Source organism: Oncorhynchus tshawytscha, linkage group LG10 (genome assembly GCF_018296145.1).
Source record: "Oncorhynchus tshawytscha isolate Ot180627B linkage group LG10, Otsh_v2.0, whole genome shotgun sequence".
Taxonomy (NCBI): domain Eukaryota; kingdom Metazoa; phylum Chordata; class Actinopteri; order Salmoniformes; family Salmonidae; genus Oncorhynchus; species Oncorhynchus tshawytscha.
The window spans coordinates 58,842,820-58,856,101 of NC_056438.1; the positions used below are offsets into that span (position 1 = coordinate 58,842,820).

General features: G+C 44.0%; 1 protein-coding gene across 1 annotated transcript in view; it reads left to right on the forward strand.

Moving 5' to 3' along the window:
* LOC112260535 (potassium voltage-gated channel subfamily H member 6-like) overlaps nt 1-13,282 on the forward strand; it is a 79,542-nt gene that overhangs the window by 58,282 nt on the left and 7,978 nt on the right. The gene's annotated exons all lie outside the window — the stretch shown is intronic.

Sequence of the window (13,282 nt, forward strand, 5' to 3'; positions counted from 1 at the left end):
GCTGGAGGGAACTTTACACATGGTTTCCTCTAATAGTGTGATGTGCATATTATTAAAGTTCTCTCATCATTTACTCAGGTGTTTGACAAGACTCAACAAAGTTATGAGAAATCTGCTCTGAAGACATGTCTAATTATGAGTAATTACTGAAGTATAACACAAACATTACCATCAACACAATAAGTACTAGTAGTAAAAGATGGCGCCGAAGAACATGGCGGACGTTTTACATTCTCCCAACCAATTGTGCAATTTTGTTATTTTTTTTGCGTTTTGTGTTTTTTTTACTTATTGTGTACATGATGTTGCTGCTACTGTCTCTTATGACTGAAAATAACTTCTGGACATCAGAAAAGCGATTACTCACCGTGGACTGGAAGAAGCTTTTTCCTTTAACAAGTCCGACGAGAATGATATCCTGCTTTCACTGGAACAGGCCCAGATCCACGCCTTTTGCGTGAAGAAAAGATGCCGAAAAGTGGACGCTGATCGGGGATCCATCTGAGAATCTGGAGGAGAGCAAGTAAACTCCCAATGCCTTCCATTCTCCTTGCAAACGTGCAATTGTTAGAAAATAAAATTGATGACATACTATTAATATTATCTTACCAACGGGACATTCAAAACTAACATCTTATGTTTCACCGAGACGTGGCTGAACGAAGAAACGGACCATATAGAGCTTGCGGGATTTTCCATGCACCGGCAGAACAGAGACACTACCTCTGATAAGACGAGGAGTGGGGGTGTGTGTCTTTTTGTCAATAACAGCTGGTGCGCAATGTCTAATATTAAAGACGTCTCGAGGTATTGCTCCCCTGAGGTAGAGTACCTTATGATAAGTTGTCGACCACACTATCTACCAAGAGAGTTCTCATCTGTATTATTCATGGCCGTCTATTTACCACCACAAAGCGAAGCTGGCACTAAGACCGCTTTCAACCAACTCTAAGGCCATAAGCAAAGAAGAAAATGCTCACCCAGAAGCGGCGCTCCTAGTGGCCGGGGACTTTATTGCAGGAAAACTTCAATCAGTTTTACCAAATTTTTTGCCAGCATGTGCAACCAGGGAAAATAAAATCCTAGGCCACCTTTACTCCACACACAGAGATGTATACAAAGCTCTCCTCCACCCTGTCACATTCGTCGTAACGATGAGACCAAGGTGCAGCGTGATTTGAATACATTCTTCTTTATTCACAAAGAACACTAAACAAAATAACAAACCGAATGTGCCGCTAATAATAACGAGTGCTGACATGCAACTACACATAGACAATAACCCACAAAACCAAAATGGAAAATGGCAACCTAAATAAGATCCCCAATCAGAGACAACGATAAACAGCTGTCTCTGATTGGGAAACAATTCAGGCCACCATAGACCTACATTTACCTAGACAACACCAAAACCCCATAGATGTACAAAACACCCTAGAAAGGACAAAAACACACATACCAGCCTCGTCACACCCTGACCTAACCAAAATCATAAAGAAAACAAAGATAACTAAGATCAGGGTGTGACACACCCTCCATTTGGCAAATCTGGCCACAATTCTATCCTCCTGATTCCTGCTTACAAGCAAAAACTAAAGCAGGAAATACCAGTGACTTGCTCAATATGGAAGTGGTCAGATGAAGCGGATGCGACACTACAGGACTGTTTTGCTAGCGCAGACTGGAATATGTTCCGGGATTCTTCCAATGGCATTGAGGAACACACCACCTCAGTAATCAGCTTCATCAATAAGTGCATCAATGACGTCGTCCCCACAGTGAATGTACGTACATATCCCAACCAGAAGCCATGGATTACAGGCAGCATCTGCATCAAGCTAAAGGCTAGAGCTGCTTTCAAGGAGCGGAAAACTAATCCGGACGCTTATAAGAAATCACGCTATGCCCTCAGACAATCCATCAAACAAGAAAAGTGTCAATACAGGATTAAGATTGAATCATACTACCCCGGCTCTGACGCTCGTCGGAGGTGGCAGGGCTTGAAAGCTATTACTGGACTACAAAGGGAAACACAGACGCGAGCTGCCCAGTGACGCGAGCCTACCAGGCGAGCTAAATGCCTTTTATGCTCGTTTCGAGGCAAGCAGCACTGAAGCATGCATGAGAGCACCGGCTGTTCTGGATGACTGTGTGATAACGCTCTCGGTAGCCGATGTGAACAAAACCTTTAAACAGGTCAACATTCACAAAGTCGCTGGGCCAGACGGATTACCGGAACGCGTACTCAAAGCATGCACGGACCAACTGGCAAGTGTCTTCACTGACATTTTCAAACTCTCCCTGACCGAGTCTGTAATACCTACATGTTTCAAGCAGACCACCATAGTCCCTGTGCCCAAGGAAGCGAAGGTAACCTGCCTAAATGATTACTGCCCCGTGGCACTCACGTCGGTAGCCATGAAGTGCTTTGAAAGGCTGGTCATGGCTCACATCAACAGCATCCTCCCGGACACCCTAGACCAACTCCAATTTGCATACCGCCCCAACAGATCCACAGATCTATAGATCCACAGATCAATAACAATCGCACTCCACACTGCCCTTTCTCACCTGGACAAAAGGACACCTATGTGAGAATGCTGTTCATCAATTACAGCTCAGCGTTCAACACCACATTGTCCACGAAGCTCATCACTAAGCTAAGGACTCTGGGACTAAACACCTCCCTCTGAAACTAGATCCTGTACTTCCTGAAGGGCCGCCCCCAGGTGGTTAGAGTAGGCAACGACACATCTGCCACGCTGACCCTTAACACTGGGGCCCCTCAAGGGTGTGTACTTAGTCCCCTCCTGTAGTCCCTGTTCACCCACGACTATGTGGCCAAACACAACTCCAACACTATCATTAAGTTTGCTGACGACACAACCGTGGTAGGCCTGATCACCGACAACAATGAGACGGCCTATAGAGAGGAGGTCAGAGAACTGGCAGTGTCGTGCCAGGACAACAACCTCTCCCTCAATGTGAGTAAGACAAAGGAGCTGATCGTGGACTAAAGGAAAAGGCCAAACAGGCCCCCATCAACATCGACGGGCTGTAGTGGAGCAGGTCGAGAGTTTCAAGTTCCTTGGTGTCCACATCACCAACAAACTATCATGGTTCAAACATAGCAAGACAGTCGTGAAGAGGGCACGACAAAACCTTTTCCCCCTCAGGAGACTGAAAAGATTTGTCATGGGTCCCCAGATCCTCAAAAGGTTCTACATCCGCACCATCGAGAGCATCCTGACATGTTGCATCACCGCCTGGTATGGTAACTGCTCGGCATCTGACCGTAAGGTGCTACAGAGGGTAGTGCGAACGGCCCAGTACATCACTGGGGCCAAGCTTTCTGCCATCCAGGACCTATGTAATAGGCAGTTTCAGCGGAAAGCCCATAAAATTGTCAGACTCCAGTCACCCAAGTTATAGACTTTTTTTCTCTGCTAGCGCACAGCAAGCTGTACTGGAACGCCAAGTCTAGGACCAAATGGCTCCTCTACAGCTTCTACCCCCAAGCCATTAGACTGCTGAACAATTCATAAAAATCGCCACCGGACAATTTACATTGACACCCCCCCACGTAAACTACTGCTGCTCGCTGTTTGTTTGTTACCTATGCATAGTCACTTCACCCCCACCTACTTGTACAGATTATCTCAACTAGCCTGTACCACTGCACACTGACTCGGTACCAGTGCCCCCTGTATATAGCCTCATTATTCTTATAGTGTTACTGTTTATTATTACTTTTTATTTTAGCCTACTTGGTAAATATTTTCTTGAACTGCACTGTTGGTTACGGGCTTGTAAGTAAGCATTTCACGGTAAAGTCTACACTTGTTGTTTTCGGCGCATGTAGCAAATAAAGTTTGATTTGATTAGTAAGACAACAGCAAGAAGTACAGGTGTAGTTTACAAATGTCATTGCAGTAGTATATTGTAGTTAAATTAGGCAGGGTGGCCCTCTGTTTCTGCTCTCTTGCCAACTGCTTATGGAATTGCCTTTGGCTCGACAATGACAGCAATGGAGTTGACAAAAGCACAAACAGATCTGGGACCAGGCTAACAATAATATAATAGGCGGTAGTAACAATACTTCAATACTCCAATGCTGTAGCACAGTACCAGGGGTTAGTAATACAGTCGTAGCAGTAGCCTTAGTAACAGGCTTATTTGGGTCCCATGTCATTTGCCTGACAGTATAACTTGTACCCACATTAGTTCCAGCTGTGCAGAGTACTTAGCAGTATCCCTGGACAGATGTAATGAGCTGAGGGATAATAGTTTCTGCCCCAATAAATACCCAGAAATTAGAGTATGTTATTTGCTCCTCTGCTGCATCAAAGTTGGTATCGAGAGACAGCATCAATCTCCAGGCCATCAGACTGTTAAATAGCCATAACTAGCCGGCTACCACCCGAGTTACTAACCTATATACTTAGACATGGAATCACTGGTCACTTTAATAATGGAACACCAATAAAACGTAATATGATTTGCTCTGACATCATGCTCTACTTCTCCTCTATTCTCTTTCTCTTAGTCCCTCATTCCTTTTCCACATGACACTTATGGCGTCACTTGCGGCTGTGTTCCAATCCTCTGTATCATATCATGTTCACCTCAGCCTGTTGTTTTTCTTTTAGAAGGTGAGCCCCAGCACACTCTCTCTCTCTTTTTCTTTTTCCTTCTCTCTATCTCTCTCCCTGTTAGTGGAATTCTAAATTCCTCTGTATTATTTCCCAATCAGAATTAATTACTCTGTCAAGTTTTCTATGGGATTGTAAGACCCAATATTTTTTATAAGAAATGGACAGAGCCCCGGTCTTAAAAGTCAGGTAACAGCGTTTAATTCAAGAGAGTACTGACTCAAAATACAAAGAACATTACATTTTAAAGAGAGAACATAAAATAATCGTTATCTCACGCCACTAATTGTTAGACTCCCCTCTCGCATGGAACTATCCTGTCTATAGATTTGGCTTTTATGTAATTTCTTTAGATTTAAGTTCCCTCTCCTCCTTATTTGGATATTTCCGTAGTATTAGTTGAATCGGAACGATGATCAATACTGCCACAATTCAAATGACCAATCCAGTTATCTTGCGCATTCCTTGCTGTCTCCCCACGCCCAGTATTTGTACAAGATCACCGTCCTATCCCCCAGTACCTATTTAATATCCCGTCTTAATCTCAGGCGGGTGTGCCTCTCATGATTTAAGTTTAGTTTATTTACGGTAGTGCACATTACCACAGGTTATTTTCGAACCTGCTTCAGTGTATATCGGTTATACAAAACCCAGTGTATGTTGGTCATTTTTATCTGTCTACAGAGATATGCCATCCCTCTCCCTTAAACCCGCAAGGTACAGACAATTAATTTGTTTTACTTACATTTTCAGTCTTAGTTTAACCAAGAACCCATACATTTCATACCATAACATAATAGTATTAAAATAAATGGTTCTAATTTAAATGTATACATAATTAATCATTTCAACTATAATTTCCTCCAATACTCCCTCACTCTCTCTCTCTCTTGATCGCTCTTTTTTGCCCCGTCTCTCTCCACGGTTCTCTTTTAGAGGCAGAAGGGGTCCTACCTTTTCCATTCTGCATCAGACCGTATCTAGACCTAACATAAGAAACACACCTGTGCACTTACTGGGCGCCCTGTAGTTTACTAATACCCCGTGTTCACTAGCAAGCAGTGCTGCGCAGTGAAACACTGCTTCCCATTCAGTTTCAATGGAAGGAAAGAGGTGAGAAGCGGAGAGGGACCTTTGGGCGGCGTGAAGATGGTGTGGGAGACGGTGAAAAAGTTGAACTTTTCTCAACTTTATGCAAATCACCAGCAGCGACAGGTTACCATTATGAATTTGACTCTATGCGACCCAAGGCTGGATACTTTCTTCAGCAAAAATGGCTGGCAAAAATACTAGGGTGAAAGCAAATGTAATTGATTATAACATCATAGCGAGTCATGCAAAAAATATACAGTTGAGAGGAAAATGTTAGTTAATGTAGAGACAAACAATTATGCATATTTCTTTGTAATAAAGTTAATTTACGACAATTGCGATTTAGCAAGCTAGCTGACTAGCTAACATTAACCAGCTAGCTGGCTAGCTTTAGGGGTGAGTATGAAATTGTAATTTTGGTTGTTTAATGTTTTAGGGACTCCTGAAACAGGCAAACTAGGCTGTCGTCATAAGGAAGACATCCTCCTCCCTTATGTGGTAGCCTTCCTGCAGGCTTATCCTGACATGACCCTCCAGCTTTACAATGCCACCAGCCATACTGCTCGTTCTGTGCGTGATTTCGTGTAAGACAGGAATGCCAGTGTTCTGCCATGGTCAGCGAAGAGCCCGTATCTCAATCCCATTGAGCATGTCTGGGACCTGTTGGATCGGAGGGTGAGGTCTAGGGCCATTCCCCCCCAGAAATGTCTGGGAACTTGCAGGTGCCTTGGTGGAAGAGTGGGGTAACATGTCACAGCAAGAACTGGCACATCTGGTGCAGTCCATGAGGAGAAGATGAACTACAGTACTTAATGCAGCTGGTGGCCACACCAGATACTGACTGTTACTTTTGACATTGTTCAGGGACAGATTATTCAATTTCTGTTAGTCACATGTCTGTGGAACTTGTTCAGTTTATGTCTCAGTTGTTGAATCTTGTTATGTTCATACAAATATTTACACATGTTAAGTTTGCTGAAAATAAACGTAGTTGCTGAGTTTATATTCACTGATCATGTACTTTACCCTGGCAAATAAAATGTGCAGTTTAGGTATGAATGTCTTTGAGATTATTTTTCAGTCATATCCAATACCAGGAGTATCAAATTCCAGTATTTGAATGATGCTGTGTCTGCATGTATGTATTACAATTATACACTTCAACAGTTTACCAATCTTGGTCCTAGGACATCAATGGTTACACATTGTAACTATGCATTAGACGGTAGCCTAGTGGTTAGAGCGTTGGTCCTGTAACCGAAAGGTTGCTGGATTGAATCCCCGAGCTGACAAGTTAAAAATCTGTTGTTCTGCCCCTGAACAAGGTAGTTAAGCCACTGTTCCCCGGTAGGCTGTCATTGGAAATAAGAATTTGTTCATAACTGACTTGCCTAGCTAAAAAAGATTTGTAATTCATATATAGAATATTTTTTTTAAACATCACTTCCTATACATCATGTAAAACCGGTTCATCTCAATATCTAATTTCCTTCCTCTGCATTGATCTGATAAACACAGATATTCCCTTCTGTTCTTACCACTTTCCCTTTCTGTCTTATACACCCCTCGCCACCTCTTGTGCATTCAGATGTGCATTGAAGTACAGATTGAACTTGTATTTATAATATATGTATTATGTATTTATAACTCTTGGATAATGAACTTCTTTCAATAAAGTATTTCACATTCTCTACTGGTTGAAATGATGTCACATTTGATGAAATACTATGTCATCAAATGGTGGCGAGAGGTGTAAAAGACAGAAAGGGAAAGTGGTAAGAACAGAGCAGCAGGGAAGGCAGCATATGATTAATGAATCACTGTGCTACCCTAATATTCTCTCAGTTCATCACAATTACATAGTGTTTCTAGTGGTGTCTCCTAACCAGCCTTGGTCTCCCAGTTAGCCCAAAAGTTATCTTAGGAGCGGGTGAGGTGGCGATGATGGGACTGGGGGTTGGCTCACATCAAAATATACCTGCAGACGAGAGACAGATGTAGCATGTTTAAGCCTTGTGTTTTTTATTTTATTCTAACACTCAGTCATCATAATCATCAGGAGGTGAAATGCAAAACTGACCTTGGATCATTAACTCTGGGACTACTACATCTCTAGCTGTATTTCAATGTAAAGCATTTTTAATAATACTTCCTGTTGACCAGGCCAAGTGACCTCTCACCTCTGATCATGCTGTACCCTCTATGTAGCCAGTTCAGATGCAGGAGAGGTTCACTAATACAGCTGATATAACCGAGAGGATTTAGGGAGAAGGAGAGAGAGGGATGAAGTGAAGGAGAAAATTTAGAAATTTATTGAGAAAATAAGGTAGTTAAAGAGACAGTGTTGACTACGAAAAGCCAACTGACATTTACTCCTGAGGTGCTGACCTGTTGCACCCTCGACAACCACTGTGATTATTATTATTTGACCCTGTTGGTCATCTATGAACGTTTGAACATCTTGGCCATGTTCTGTTATAATCTCCACCCGGCACAGCCAGAAGAGGACTGGCCACCCCTCATAGCCTGGTTCCTCTCTAGGTTTCTTCCTAGGTTATAGCCCTTCTAGAGAGTTTTTCCGAGCCACCATGCTTCTACACCTGCATTACTTGCTGTTTGGGGTTTTAGGCTGGGTTTCTGTACAGCAATTTGAGATATCAGCTGATGTAAAAAGGACTTTATAAATAAATCTGATTTGATTTGAGTGTTCAACAGGAATCTGTGTGTGGCCTCACCTGGTGTCCACACTAAGTGGCTGCAGACTACTTTATGCCGAAAAAGATGCAGACACATGAGGACAAACAATATAACGTAGTTAAAGAAATAATGAAGTGTCTTACTATTCTCCATGGTTGGCCTTCTTGCCTATTCTTTGAAGGAGCCGCCATTATACACCTGCACCTGCTTACTGCACAACACAATCCATCAATCAGATTGATACATGAGTGTGTAGGTGTGGGTTATAGGGTGTTCTACATTTTTTCAATATGGGTGACTTAAATAATCCTGTTTTGTTTTTGTACAGACATCACACCCTTGCACTGTTCTGTGAAGGGAGTAGTACACAGCGTTGTACCAGATCTTCAGTTTCTTGACAATTTCTCGCATGGGATAGCTTTCATTTCTCAGAAGAATAGACTGACGAGTTTCAGAAGAAAGTTCTTGGCCATTTTGAGCCTGTATCGAACCCACAAATGCTGATGCTCCAGATACTCAACTGGTCTAAAGAATGCCAGCTGTATTGCTTCTTATATCAGCACAACAGTTTTCAGCTGTGTTAACATAATTGCAAAAGGGTTCTTTAATGATCAATTAGCCTTTTAAAATGCTAAACTTGGATTAGCTAACACAACGTTAGCTACAATAGTCATTTACATAGTCCAGTTACAATAGTAATTTACAATGTCTACACTATTTCTGATCAATTTTCTGATCAATTTTCTGTTATTTTAATGGAGCAAAAATGTACTTTTCTTTCAAAAACAAGGACATTTCTAAGTGACCCCAAACTTTTGAATGGTAGTGTAATTGTCCATGACTGCAGCTTGACGGGTCAAGAGTGAGTAAAGATGGTCCCGGGGAGGGGTGGAGCTAGGTAGGAGTTCTGTGGCGAACCCCAACCTGCAGTAGAATGGGTTTGGTCTGATATTCCACCTGGCTGGAGCCAAGGGGGCATCCATCGAGGGCTTGAATCTGCAGAGGGATAGGACATTTCACGCAGGGGATTTGTAATTCTCTGGTGAAGTCTTGATCAAATAAATCATCTGAGGCCCCGGAGTCCACAAAGGCTTGAATCTCATGCTGATGGTTGTCCCAGTGGAGGTTTGCGGGTAGTGACAGACGGTGACTGGGTAGCCGGGGGTTAACTGCACAGCCCGTCATGGTCTCCCCTTGTCCTGGCAAGCCCTGGCAATTCCCGTCAGCTCTGGGCATGTAGTACGGAGATGGCTGAGACTACCTTTCACCCTCCTGTGGGCTCAGACGTGTGCGTCCCAGCTGCATGGGCTCCTCAATGCTGGGTTTGCAGGGCTTGGGGTGTTCAGGAAACCAGGATACTGGAGTGGTGTCAAAAAAGCGCTGTCTCATGCGTTCTTGGAGGCAGTTGTTGATCCTGATTGCCAGCATTATAAGGGACTCGCGGTCCTCTCCCAGTTCATCCTTTATGGAGTTACACAAACCCTGGTGCATCGAGAGTGCGGAACTCAATGGCGAAGTCAGCCACTGGTCTGGCCATTTGGCGGATATTGAACAGTCGGCTGGCCACTTCTCGTCCACCGCCAGGGTGGTCGAAGACTTGTCGCAGTGAAGGCTAATAATGAGCTGCAGGATGGTGGCTACTGTTTCCACACTGATGTTGCCCGCGCCAGGGCCTTGCTCGAGGGTAGAGAGATGATATAGGCGATCATGGCCCAATCGGTGTGGAATGAGGACTGTAGCTCGAACACCAGAGAACACGGAGTGAGGAAGCCCTTGCAACTTCCCAGGTGGCCGTCATACCGCTTGGGGCCTGGGATCTTGGGTTCCTGGTGCAGGTTCCCTGGAGGAACTATGGAGACACCTGTAGCACTGGGCGATGAGACTTGGGCATTTACTCCTCCTGGGATTAGGTTGGACTGTGGTTGGAGGGAGTCGGTAAGTGCCCGGAGGATCTCTGATATTTGGGAGAGTTGTTCTTGCTGCCGCACCAATAGTGCTTCTTGGTGGGTTACAACATTCTTGATCTGGGTGATCTCTGCTGGGTCCATGTTAAGGCAAAAGCTTGCTGTGACGTGATGAGGTTGGACCCAGGTGCAGAGAAGAGACCAGATGAGGAATCAGTGGTTAAGGTTAAACACTTTACTGAGAAACCGTAGCCACAGGATCACAGTACATTATACCAACAACAACCATTAAGTCTGGAAACCTCACTCAGGAAACGACCACACACACAGTAACCAATTCAAGCTTCTGCAAAGGATAACAGAAAAGACTCCTTTTTTAACAGGGAAACCATAATGAGTAAATAGGACATACCTGAGTGGCGTTAATGTCTCTAGGACGATCTCTGCCTGCCCTTTGGTGACAGGTGGAACCATGACAATTACTCTTTACCCATTTAATAACCAGACCTTCATACAAACTTGTTATGCTGAATTCTTGACACACAATTGAACATGCTGCTATATGCTACCATATGCTGCCAGCACGCCCACGAGCGAGCCACTCTGGGCAGCCTAAGTGGCGCGCTGCAATTTACCATGTGCTAGTGAACACGACCCGTAACAAATCAATTGTCCCAGTTACAATGCATTTAGTACATGTCCCAATTGCAAAATTCCCTGGAGGATCCCAGGAGCGTTTGTCCTCCTTGGAGTACAAAGTAGAATATTCAAACTATGCACAAGGAGGGAGAGCTGATTTCAGCTGAACACCAAGACATCAGAGAGTAACCAGAGATCTGAAGAGAGCTGATGGTGGTGGAACTAAAGAAAACATCTCAGGGAGACCTGCCACCAGGTACCTGGATATTTGTTAACGGTGACACTTCTGGAAGAGAGGATCACATCAGTGTCCTGTCAGGACGACGGGACCAGGAGGCTCGGGAGGGATACAGGTTTGGTGCTGGGCTGAGGTCGGGGAGCCTTGTTGCTGCCTGTCCCGTGGCCTGATGTCTCTGACAATGTTTGCTGGTGTGAGGGGTTCCTTTGAGGGGAACGAGGGGAAATGACTGCCTACTCTGGTCTTGAAGCTGCTGAACAAGTTTCTTTGCTTTACTCTTCCTCCTGCTGGTTCTCCCACACCTGGCCTATTGGACGGAAATAGTCCACGACTCTCAGAAAGGGCAGAGAGGTGAAGGGAGGTGGGGAGGAGGTTAGAGAGAGGGAGTTTGTGGCAGGTTGGGAGGCTGTGAAATGAGGGAGACAGGGTAAGCCCTATGGTTTAGGCTAGGGGGACACTGGAGTGAAAATAGAACTGATCAAATATCAGTATATTAACATATCAATGTTTTATGAAAATCCTGTAGAATTAGCTTTTTTCTCACAACTGATAATTAACATGGACATCACTTTGGTGACCTAAAAAGTTCCCCATATTCCTGTAAATCACACTCCCAGTCATGAAAGGATACGTCATAGCCCAGATACATAAATAGAAACAAGAATAAAAAATGGTCTTACTTCTCAACTGGGTTGTCGATAGCAAGAGCCTTAGTGCTGCTGTTGCCTGTTCCGGATGTGCTGTAATTTCTCATTCCGACTGATACGTAATGAGCAGGAGAAATATCTAATGATAATGTAAGTTAATCATGTTTGCTTGTTTCTGGCTTTCAGAGTCTTTTTGCATGTGTACACTATGTGTGAAGCAGTCTGTAGGCCTACAGTGGATTAATAGACTTTAAAGGCATGATTGAAATCACTTTCTATCATGGGGAATAATACACTTGGCCGTTAGGACCTTGACAGATTTACAGTTCTGTAATAGACAGTGGAATCATTAGTTTGGCCAGCAGTTTCCCAGACAGGGCCAACCATCAGCTATACTTGAGTGAGTTCTGATTCGGTGTTGATGGGTGATTGAGAGGCCGGAGAGAGTTTGGTGAGAGGAACAACAGAACAGCAGGGGTTTGATTGGAAGTATTAAGCACTTTCTGACTGTCTCACTGTTTCATTTTTCCCAGACAGGAATGCACTGTACTGTACACTGTGTTGTGTGTTGGACAGGCGAGTACTATGTGATGTTCTATACCTGCTTTTGACATCACACAAGGAGACGAGACACAAATCATAGGGCTAATGCCGGTCACGTGATTCAAGATGCTTTAGCTGAAGATACAAGAACAAAAAAAAATTGAACGTAAGAACACATGGAGTAGCAGAGGATGTAGGCATATCTTAGTCATTTCTTTCCATTCATATTTTGGTGCAAGCAGGAGGTTTGATATTTATAAGAAACTTGATTGTACAGTTCTTAGATTTCGTCTGTCATATTCTCTTTGGTGAAGTGGCCTAAAGGCTGGAGCCACTTGCTCCTCTTCACCAGTCACTGGTTACACACTGACTAGGGCCCTCACTGTCACACCTGCTCCCGCTCTTCCCCCCTGGCGCTTGAGGGTGCCAGGTTGCCCTGCATTACGCACTCCTGTCACCATCATTACACACACCGCTTTCCTTCGTCATGTGCACCAGTGATCATTTGGACTCACCTGAACTCAATCACCTGTGTTATTTCCTTCCCTATGTCTGTCTGTCCCCCAGCTCTATTCCCCACTTCCTCATTAATGTTCACATGTCATTTTGTTACCTGTTTCTGACACTGGTTCTGTCCTGTTCCATGTCTCTCTTATATTAAATGTTCCACTCCCCATACCTGCTTCTCATCTCCAGCGTCGGTTCTTACACTCACAGGTCGGACACTCTCTCATCTTGATTTCAATATGTAACAAGAGTGATTTATAAACCATACTACACAAGAAACTGACTTTCTCAGTCCCACATACACAACATGCTGTATTCCTACTCAAACACATTCAGGAAGTTTAGTCTAAAATGGCCACAATC